At 44.8% G+C, this 12,001-nt stretch overlaps 1 protein-coding gene across 4 annotated transcripts in view; it reads right to left on the bottom strand.

Moving 5' to 3' along the window:
• The window catches only part of CHST11 (carbohydrate sulfotransferase 11), a 264,580-nt gene that overhangs the window by 225,579 nt on the left and 27,000 nt on the right, over positions 1 to 12,001 (bottom strand). The gene's annotated exons all lie outside the window — the stretch shown is intronic.

Here is a 12,001-nt window from a genome sequence, read left to right as displayed (position 1 = left end):
AGGATGTTGTGACAGGAAATGACACATCGTGGGGGTTTTCTGATCTTGTTTTTTTAAAAAAAAAAAGTTTCAGGGGATTAATCTGTGAGTTGAGTTCTTAATGGAGATTTGATTTTACAGTGTCAAAACAAGACAACTGTAAACAGGGCATCTCCAAAAGTGAGGAGGGGGCCTGCAGATTTCATGGGCTCTGGGCCATTATTTACTAATAGGATTAGCAGATGTAAGTGTGGAATTGCTCCCCTGGCTTGAAATAATGCAATGTATTTTTCCTAATGTAATTTGAAGAGTCTGTTAATACAATAAGCCAACGCAAACTTTAGAAGTGATACAGGGAATTGCGGGCAGCAGTCACTTCGGTAACACCCTAAAGGAAACGTGACTAACATTAGGCCTAATCAGAAACAATTTGGGCGCTTCCCTGGTGGTCCATTGGTTAAAACTCCCTGCTTCCACTGCAGCATGCACGGGTTCAGTCTCTGGTCTGGGAACCAAGATTCCACATGACGCGCAATGAAGCAAACACAATATTTTTAAAGTGTTATTTTAAAACACACACACACACACACACACACACACGCACACACCCAATCAGATAAGATAAAGATTAACACAAAATAAACCAAATATAGTCAGCCGTATCTGCAGGTTCCACACCTGCGGATTCAACCAAACAAGGAACAAAAATATACTTTTTTAATGTTCTAGGCTCTCACCTTCTGAGAGGGACAATGTTCTTTCTATAGAATAAATTTGCTTCCACTTAAAAAAACATGTCCAGAAAGTTCCATAACCAAAACTTGAATTTAACATGCACAGCCACAGCATTTACACTGTATTTACTATTTACACATGATTTACATTTTATTAGGTATCGCAAGTAATCTAGAGGTGATTTTAAAGTGCAGAGGAGGATAGGCATAGATTATATGCAAAGACTATACCATTTTATATAAGGAATTTGAGCACCCAAGGATTCTGGTATCTTCAGGAGATTCTAGAATCAAGCCCCTGAGAATATCAAGGGAAAGCTGTATTTGACAGCTATTTTTAAACTGGCAGGCATTTCAGTGCTCCCACAGCTTTCAAGAAAACCCAGGGACTCTAAGAAATAAACCTTCTAATGCAATAATAGCTCATTAATGCAACATCCCCCACCCCCCAACACATACACATATAGAATACAAACCAAATTCAGGAGCTGAATAGTGCCAAGAAAAAAAATATTCAAAATTATGTGTCTCTTTCCTCACTTTTTTCTATTATTTACTCAAGACTTAGGGGAACTCAGGCCAAAAAAAACAGTCTTTTACAAGCCAAGGGCTTAAGCGACTTGGCCACTATTTGTGAAGTCCATGTGCTACAGGGCACTTCTATGACAACTGTGGCATGGGCCTTATTCTGGAATCTTCCACTCCTGAGCCCACGACGGAAGTCTGTTCTCGAGAAAGGATCTCATTGTCCATTAAACCTTCCATGATATGGGTCAGCTCGGGATATGAATTTTAAACAGCTTAGTTAGTTAGGAAGAAGGAGGCAGAGAATTCTCTGGGAGCCAGACAGCCAGGTTCAAATCCAGACGTAAGCCTTTGCTAGTTGTATGATCTTGGGTAAGTTACTCAAAGTCTCTAAGCCTCAATTTCCTCATCTGTAAAATGGAGTAAAAACTGGAACCTTCCTCCTAGAGTCATAGTGAGAGGTAAGTCACACAAGCTATTTGGAAGATTTAGTGAGCACTCAATAAACAGCTGCTGTTAAGTGTGGATTGCGTGCTCAGGCGCTCGGTCACGTCTGACTCTTTGCGACCCCATGGACTGCAGCCCCCAAGGCTCCTCTGTCCATGGGGATTCTCCAAGCAAGAATACTGGAGTGGGTTGCCATTTCCTGCTGCAGGGGATCTTCCCGACCCAGGGATCCAACCTGCAACTCTTGTATCTCCCGCATTGACAGGCAGGTCCTTTACCACAGAGCCACCTGGGAAGCCTGTCAGTTTGGATTAGTACCAATCTATATATTGATTACAATATGAAGTATAAAGTAATAAAACTGCATTGTTTAACCATAATGAGATACTGCTTCATACCCACAGGGATGGCTACTATCAAGAAAACAGAAAATAACAAGGGCCAGTGAGGACGTAATGAAATCGAAACCCTCATACACTGTTTGCAAGACTATTAAATGGTGTAGCTGCAACAGAAAACAGTACAAATATTCCTCGAAAAATTAAAAACCGAATTATTATATGACACAGCAATCCCACTTCTGGACATATGTCTGAAAGAAGTGAAAGTAGCATCTCAGACAGACATTTGCAAACCCATGTTCACAACACCACTGTTCACAATAGCCAAGAGGTGGAAGCAATCCACACATCCACTGATGGATAAATGGATTAAGCAAATGTGGCACACACATGCAGTGGAATATTATTCAGCCTTTAAAGGGAAGGAAATTCTGACACATGCTACAGCATGGACGAACCTTGAGGACACTGTGCTAAGTGAAATAAGCCAGTCACAAGACATATACCAGGAGTCAAAGTTCAAAGAAACAAGGAGGAGGATGGTGCTTGCCAGAGGCTGGGAGAAGGGAGGAATGGGGAACTGTCTAACGGATACAGTTTTGCAAGCAAGCAAAGAGTCCTGGAGATGTGTTGCACAATGACGGGAATATACCTAACATTACTGAACTGTACACTTAAAAATGTTTAAAATGTTCAATTTGGGGATTTTTTTTATCCCCTGGAGAAGCAAATAGCCACCCACTCTAGTATTCTTGCCTGGAGAATTCTTTGGACAGAGGAGCCTGGTGGGCTAGAGCCAGACACGACTAAAGCGACTAACACAGACACACTGTGTTTACCTAAAGACTGCTCGAGAAGCTGTGGAGCTCACCGCCAGAAGTCCTCCCCTTAGGGAGAGGATCAGGATTGGAGGGGTTTTGAGGAAATTATAAGAAACCTTCTGACTGAGAATAGATTCTATTTCAGAGCTTGGAGACAAAATCCTTCCCCTGGGAAACTGCCTCCAACTCACTCATCACATCCTCAGAAGTCGAAACCCTACTTTTCATTTCAGAGATGTTATCACGGAGCTTTTCAAATAAGAGCCTTGATAAGGGACATTTAACATGTGATGCGATGGCTCCAAGGCAGTGAGGGCTTAGAGATACCAGTGAGGCCAGAGGGGCCCACCAGCAAGCTGCCAAGTCCCAGGCTCTGCTGAGAGGTGCAGGCTCTATCTTTCACCTCCAGGCCATCCCTTTAGAGGGGATCCTGTGGAGTGTTGGGGGAATGAGCCCAGTTCTATTCATCAGCCCCTGGACTCCAGTCCTTATAGAGCGACTGGGTCACAGATAACGAAACGCATATTTCTGTGCATGTCAGACCCCAGGGAGTATCACACCAAGTGATGAGATGCTTCAGAAGGGACTGCCCTCCACAGACCTTAAACCTGTGTGCTTATATACAAGTTCCTCTCCTCCTTCCCTTGCTCTCAGGGTGAGTCACTGCCAGCATGACTCTGAGCCAGAGTTGGGGTAGGGAAAAGGATGGAGGGAGGGAAGATTTACTGGGTGCTGTCTTCCTCAGGCTTTCAAAGGGTCCCTCCACTGCCAACCTGAAGTTCACTTCCACAGCACACCTCCCACATACATAAGAAATACAGTTGCCATTTATGAAGCATTTGACATATTTGCATATATTATTTACAGCTCTCTCTCACAGGGCAGGGGCTTCCCTGGTGGCTCAGAAGGTAAGGAAGCTGCCTGCAATGCAGGAGACCTGGGTTCGATCCCTGAGTTGGGAAGATCCCCTAGAGAAGGAAATGGCAACCCACTCCAGTATTCTTGCCTGAAGAATCCCATGGACAGAGGAGCCTGGCAGCTACAGTCCTAGGGGTTGCAAAGAGCTGGACACGACTGAGAGACTAGCACACACCCAGGACAGGTCCAATCCACTAGCTTTACAAACCAGCATGTCTAGATTACTTCTCAGCGTACACACAGCCCCTCACACCTGAAAGGAGGTACTCAGTATCTGTTGAGGGAATACCTGGGTCCCTCTGAAAACACCTGCATCTATTAAAATAGAGTCAATTAAATGCCCTAAGGAAGCCTACCTGGTTCCAGGTAAAAATGTTCTTTTCCACATCCATCATTTAATGAGAACCCAATAAAGACTTTGTGCTGTCGACAGACACCGGTTCCCAAGTACATGCAGATCAGAGGTTCCCCTGTGCCTGTGAGTAAGTGAGGCTACCCTGCTGCTAGCAAACTGCTGAGCTGTAACACACCATTTGATTACTGTCTTGTTTCACTTTCTGAGCTGCTTCTTTTGGCTCAAGAAAATCCACCTCGGCTGAAAGCAGGAAAGACAGTGATGGGGAAGTGTGGCACAGGATTTCGACACCACAATATTCCTCAGCTACATCCTGGATGCTTGTTAATAAAACCTTCATCAGCACAACTGATGTCATACCCATGGTGGCATCTCCAAGCTGAATCTTGTTCCAGAAGAACCGTTCAACAGCCAAAAGTATAATTTCAAACAGGAATTTCATTCTTTATTCATAACTTCCAAAGTGCATTAACAGGAATTTATTCATTCAGTGAGTCAACAATAATATTTATTGAGTTCCTTCTTTGGAGCTGGCCGTCAGGTACATGCCAGGGATACCCAGGGAGGGATGAACAGACAAAGGTTCTGCCCACAGGCAGCCTCTATGTTGATTGGGGGGTGGAGGGGAGGTAAAAAGGAAGAAAAAGAAATGAATTTCAAAGAGTGATATGTGCTTTGAAGAAAATAAAAGAGAATGCTGTAATAAGAGGGAATTCTTTAGAACAGATGGTCAGGGATGGTGTCTCCAACTGGGGGTAACATGTAAGCAGAGACTAGTTCATGGATATCAGGCAGTCTTTAGGAACAACAGCATTTTTCGTAGAGAGACTAGCAAGTGCAAAGTCCCTGGGGCCATTTTTGAGACAGAAAGAAGATCCACGTGACTGAAGCATGGCCAATGAGGCCAAGGGCGGGAGGAAACCGTCAGAAAGGTGAGCAAGGGCCTGGTCTTGAAGCATCTTATAGACCCTAGGAAGTAACGGTCAGAAGTCCATCCTAAGCACAGTGGGAATCTCTGGATTTTTGTCTTTAAAAATCTCTTTCAAACTATTGCATAAAGAACAGATCATGGGGATGAGCAGTAACTCTTCATAATGTGGATTCTACTCACCTGTTTGTTTATTTGGACTTAAAACAGCATAAAATTGTTTATGTCTTGTTGTTTAAAAAAAAAATAACATAAAAGTTATTCTGTCACAGTTCTAGGGGCCAGAAGTCTGAAAGCAAGCTGCTCTATGGGAGAACTCTCCTTGCCACCTCCAGCTTCCTGGTGGCTACAGTCCTTGGGGTTGCAAAGAGCTGGACACGACTGAGAGACTAGCACACACCCAGGACAGGTCCAATCCACTAGCTTTACAAACCAGCATGTCTAGATTACTTATCAGTGTACACACAGCCCCTCACACCTGAAAGGAGGTACTCAGTATCTGTTGAGGGAATACCCGGGTCCCTCTGAAAACACCTGTGTCTATTAAAATAGAGTCAATAAAATGTCCTAAGGAAGCTACCTGGTTCCAGGTAAAAATGTTCTTTTCCACATCCATCATTTAATGAGAACCCAATAAAGACCTTGTGCTGTCGATAGACACCAGGTCCCAAGTACACACAGATCAGAGTACGTCAAGGCTGTATACTGTCAACCAGCTTATTTAACTTCTATGCAGAGTACATCATGAGAAACGTTGGGCTAGAAGAAGCACAAGCTGGAATCAAGACTGCCGGGAGAAATATAAATAACCTCAGATATGCAGGTGACACCACCCTTATGGAAGAAAGTGAAGAGGAACTAAAAAGCCTCTTGATGAAAGTAAAAGAGGAGAGTGAAAAAGTTGGCTTAAAGCTCAACATTCAGAAAACGAAGATCATGGCATCTGGCCCCATCACTTCATGGGAAATAGATGGGGAAACAGTGGAAACAGTGTCAGACTTTATTTTGGGGGGCTCCAAAATCACTGCAGATGGTGATTGCAGCCAGGAAATTAAAAGACTTTTACTCCTCGGAAGGAAAGTTATGACCAACCTAGATAGCATATTCAAAAGCAGAGATAATACTTTGCCAACAAAGGTCCATCTAGTCAAGGGTGAACATGATGATTGGAGCTCGCATGATTCGTGATTAACGGCTCTGCGTAATCACGACCTGCAACACCCTGATTGCTCCTATCTGATTCTTCCTGACGATCCATGATATTAATGTACTTTATGATTAGATTGAGGTTTTTGTTGCTGTCTCGTTAGTTGTATCTGAAGTAGCATCGGACACAACTGAGCGACTTCACTTTCACTTTTCACTTTCATGCATTGGAGAAAGAAATGGCAACCCATTCCAGTGTTCTTGCCTGGAGAATCCCAGGGACGGGGGAGCCTGGTGGGCTGCTGTCTATGGGGTCGCACAGAGTTGGACACGACTGAAGTGACTTAGCAACAGCAGCAGCAGTCAATGGTATGGTTTTTCCAGTGGTCATGTACGGATGTGACAGTTGGACTGTGAAGAAAGCTGAGCACCAAAGAATTGATGCTTTTGAACTGCAGTGCTGGAGAAGACTCTTGAGAGTCCCTTGGACTGCAAGGAGATCCAACCAGTCCATTCTGAAGGAGATCAGCCCTGAGATTTCTTTGGAAGGAATGATGCTAAAGCTGAAACTCCAGTACTTTGGCCACCTCATGCGAAGAGGTGACTCATTGGAAAAGACTGATGCTGGGAGGAATTGGGGGCAGGAGGAGAAGGGGACGACAGAGGATGAGATGGCTGGATGGCATCACTGACTCGATGGACGTGAGTTTGAGTGAACTCTGGGAGCTGGTGATGGACAGGGAGGCCTGGCATGCTGCAGTTCATGGGGTCGCAAAGAGTTGGACACGACTGAGCGACTGAACTGAACTATCTATTTTAAAGATTTTTTGATGTGGAGAAGTTTTAAAGTCTTTATTGAATTTATTCACAATATTTCTTCTGTTTTATGTTTTGGTTTTTTGGCAGCAAGGCAGGTGGGATCTTAACTCCCCGACCAGGGATCGAACCCATGACCCCTGCATTAGAAGGCAAAGTCTTAACCACTGGACTGCTAGGGAAGTCCTTGTGGATTTTACTTAGATGCTCTGGCTAAACTCTCCTGTCTGTCCCACTTCAGGTCACTCCCAGAAAAGTCTGAATCAAATGAAGTGGGTATAGTCGATGGGACTGGCAATGACAGGATTCTCTCCAATGGTCATGAAAGGAGATATCTGGAGACAATCTAACAGGATGTGCATTTGCTATGTACCCAATGCCCAATGAGAGAATACTTGAAAGCTTGGAACCATGTCTGAACACACCAGGCTCTCAGAAATGTTTGTTGGATAAATGATTCAATATACCGTTTCCACTAAACTGGATGCAAAGACAGAGATCAAAAAAGTCAGAGACTACCCCTGGCATGCAGCAGAGGACCTGTCCACAGCAGGGACTCCCAACAAGCCAGAGAACTGAGTAAAATGTAAGCAAAATGACAAGCTTTGCCAAAGATCACCCTGTATGTTTCTCTTTGAACGATGGTCAATATTTTATTATTTCTCAAATCTGGTTCTAGAATTTTGGAAACAGCTCAAAAATAGGCACCCCTGAGATGTAACTGGTATCTCTTCAGACACATCACACACACTAAAGCTTTTTTTTTTTTTTTTGAGATGTCAGTTCTTGAGATGAATCTATTCTCTCTTTTCAAAGGCTGAAAGAAGGCCCCTTTCTACTTGTCAATTCCCCTAACCGATGTTCAGCAAAAACATTTTCAAGACCTAACATATAATAAAAATACAGCTTCAAGTCCAATCTCCCTCTTGATTTTTGTTGAACTTTTCAAAAAAGAAATAAATCACTGTGCTTCTATCTTGATCTGGGAACAGTACAGGCTCAAGACAAATGTTGATATGGTGAAGTTTTCTGACAAACTCTTATGTTGTCTGCAATTTACATGTTGGCACCAGCTGCGTGATACAGTGTACGTCTGTCTTAAGCTAGGGGCAGTCAGGTAACCTCGCAGGTCCCTGAACAGGAAACACACACTGCTGGGGGTGGTCAGTATTTGAGAGATGACCATCAGAAGCCCACTCCTCGTTGGCCATCTGATAGCGTGTTCACAATCTTTATCTCCCACAGGAACCAGAAGGTGAGAAATTCAGCTTAGCAAATGTTAGAAATAATCTTGCATCCGTGAAGTGAGTGGTGTTCAAGATGGCTAGGCTAAACTTCTCCACTTTTCCTCAACAAACTGTAGGCTAAGACCCTCATCTTTCAGAGCACACTCTGACCCAGAGTATTGCTTGCTCTGTGAGCCGATATCTGCAGAGGATGCTGATGCCTGCTTCAATTAAAAAGTGAGCTGAATTGGTGTCAGAACTTTCTCTTTTACTGGGAGAGAAACCTCCATGCAAGATGCAGTCAGAGAGCCTGAAAGTATAGACAACTGCACTTGGCCAGATTTCAAGGACGAGCTGCACAGGAACATTTATGTGGCTGCCTTCTGGAAATGCACATGAGGCAGAACCTGGTCGAAGACTTGCTTCACCCTCACACTTCTGAAATAAACTACATGGGAGGCCCAATGGCCCTTGGCTCCCTTGAAATGCTGGAGGCACAGGGCTCTGCCCAGATATGCCAATGATGGTTGTGAAGGGCTGAACTGCATCTCTCCAAAATTCCAATGCTGAAGTCCTAACCCCCAGGACCTCAGAATGTGACTGTATTTAGAGACCGGGTCTTTCAAGAGGTAACTGAAGTTTTAGGAAGGTCATTAGGGTGGGTACTGGGCTTCCCTGGTGGTTCAGAGGGTAAAGAATCCACCTGCAATGCAGGAGACCCAGTTCGATCCCTGGGTCAGGAAGATCCCCTGGAGAAGGGCATGGCAACCCACTCCAATATTCTTGCCTACAGTATTCCATGGACAGAGGAGCCTGGTGAGCTACATACAGTCCAAGGGGTCGCAAAGAGTTGGACATGACTGAATGACTAAGCACATACTCAGGGTAGGTACTAATCCAATCTGACTGGTGTCGCTATGAGAAGAGGAGACCTGGACACAAAAAGAGGTTCCAGGGATGCATGCACAAAAAGGAAAGATGACTCAAAAATATAGGGAAAGACAGCCACCTACACACCCCAAGGAGAGAGGCCTCAGAGGAAACCAAACCTGCCCACCCCTTGATCTTGGGCTTCCAACCTCCAGAATGGGGAGAAAACTTCTGTTGTTAAAGCCACCTGGTCTGAGATTGTTTATTTTAGTGAAGGCCCAAGCAGATACAACAGTGAAAACCAAGCAGGCTTAAGTGTGTACACACACACACACACACACACACACACACACACACACACACACACTGCCCCACTCTGAGGCTGCTCTAGCTGATGGAGCAAATCCTCAGTCTCCCTGGGGCCTTGACCTGAACGTCCCTCTTGGGGCAGAGGAGCCTCTTCTTCCTCCTTCTCTCAAACACTAGTCCCATGTGCATAGCCTGACTCCCAGAAGTGGCCCTTACCAGCTAATCTAACACAAAAGAAAAAAGTCCTCATCCGCAACAAAAGTTTAGCTGTCAAATAATACCCTTCTGAAAAGTTTACCAGAATGCAAAGAACACATACAAGGAAGTATCAACAATAAAATGGCCTATAACTCTACCTCCCACCCAGGGAGATTCACTTTTTTTCTTTTTAAACAAAAACAGATACATACTGTTCCAAGTGCCTTTTTAACAGGTTTCTCAAGGCAAAACGAACCAGTGAATTCAGTTCCATTAGTGATCCTGAAAGAAATTTCCCTGCCTCTCCAAGCCCAACTTCCTCATCTATAAAATAAGGACAATGAGAAAGAACCCCTGTAAAGCTGAATCAATATAAAACACGGCATTGCTTCTGAAGTTCACTGGGCAGCGCAAGAAGAGGTGCCACTGTGAGAAGTCCATAGCAATTCTTGGGAACAATGGGTCATTACACGCAAGAATTTTTGACAGTCATGGGAGGGGAAGAAGGCTATTTTTAGGCAAAGAGAAATGAAAATCACCCGAGGCTGGGTTCTTCGTGTACCCAGCATCCACCAATGGATGCACCAAAAACAAGGTAAAACTTAAAAATAGCTCAGACCGGAAATGTGGCTGGCTGTTTAGTCTTAACTCTTATCTGGGTCTGTCTCTTTATAAAAACCTAGCTCTCCCAGACTGCTACATTGGACCATTATTAATTTGTGTAACAAAAGTAGAAAGCTGGCAAGTCCTCCAGTGCTTTTAAACAGGCCTCTCCATCAGAAGTCCCGGTTTTGGAACTGGAACCCCAAGTCGGGGGTCTCCCTCATCCCAGGGAAGGTCTCCTCCCTCAGATTTGCCCAGGGGGCTCTTTCCAGCTCTGAGATTCCACGATTAGGGTTGTCCTAGGGATCGGCCCTGGCAGTCAAGCCTTTCGTGTGTGGTCATTAAATACACACCACAGTGAAGCCTGACTACAAAGTTCCAGGAACACACCCTTGAGACAATCTCACCATCCAGAGGAATGAAGCGGAACAGGCAGCCCAAGAACTCGGCCTGGCTCTCTCCGATTCCCCAGCACGTAAGTCTGCAGGGCCCAGGATCAGACTCTGGCTAATCCACCCCACTGTCCAGCCACAACATATGGCCCCCAGGCCAAAAAGTCAGACCCCCAGAGGCTGAAGTCATCATTTCCAAAAGCAAGGATGCCCACCTGGACAGCCGATGGCCATACAGCAGGTCCTCTGACCTGATACTCATTTCTGTAACTCTGCTCAGTATTCTGTAATAACCTAAATGGGAAAAGAATTTGAAAAAGAATAGATACATGTATCTGTATAACTAAATCCCTTTGCTATACACCTGAAACTAACACAATATTATTCATCAACAATATTCCAATATAAAATAAAAATTAAGAAGATATGTACATGGATTTTAAAAACCCTTTTCTTCCATGGATGTGAAGTGAGGTACGAAGGTGGCCTGTGAGTCAAATACATCTGCTCGAGAATACAGACTAACGATCATATTTTCCCTAAAGAGAAAAATCTAAAGGTCAAGCAGGAATGACTAGCTGCAGTCTCACAGGATGGAAGCCATCCAGCAAAGTGAGGCTCACGGGGCAGGAAGCACAGAAGAGAAGGAGGTGAGGAGTAGGAGAAGACACACAGACACACAGGGACACACACAGACACACGCACGGACACACACATGGATACACAGACACACAGAGCTGGATGATGATTTATGCTCCAGCTTCAAACCAAGACAAGATGTGCAAAGCCCCAATTCACCTTAGATCGCCCTGTCTCCTAAAAATGGTGCGTAGGTAATTACAACCAGAGGTGTACCCCAAGTGGAGGAGGAAGGCGGGCCAGCAGGAAGGTGGGCCAGCAGGAAGTCTGTGGTCAGAGGCCTTTTCATTTGCCCACTGCTTCCATTTCCAGCTCAAGTGCTATGATGAGCCCCACTGATTAGAAAAGCACTATGAACAAGACCAAGCTCTGAATCTGAATTTAAGGCTGCCCACGACCCGGCTCCCAAGTCTGACAACAGACAGTATTTTACTGTTGGCACAACTGGACAGGAACCAATCAACCCTGAGTCAGGACTGGATGTCAGAGGTGCTGCGTTCACCCTCTGGGGTGAGGTGAAGGCCTGGAACAGTGCCCAATGTCCATGGACCCTTCTTGCGACCTGCCATCCCAGGCTCCCCCTTGCTGCTGCATGTCTGACCTGCCCCCTCCCAACTTTCTTATATCAAACACAGGCATTCCTGTGGTGACCCCTTTTATTCTCCACTGGAATCATTTGCTGTTGCAAAGATCAACTGCAGATTTTTCAGAGTCACCCAACCTTCCAGGGATGTGTTTCTCAAAATGAGGTCAG

The sequence above is a fragment of the Capra hircus genome, chromosome 5 (assembly GCF_001704415.2).
Source record: "Capra hircus breed San Clemente chromosome 5, ASM170441v1, whole genome shotgun sequence".
Classification (NCBI taxonomy): domain Eukaryota; kingdom Metazoa; phylum Chordata; class Mammalia; order Artiodactyla; family Bovidae; genus Capra; species Capra hircus.
The sequence above is the reverse complement of the archived record's forward strand: the minus strand, read 5'-3'. Positions and strand labels throughout refer to the sequence as shown.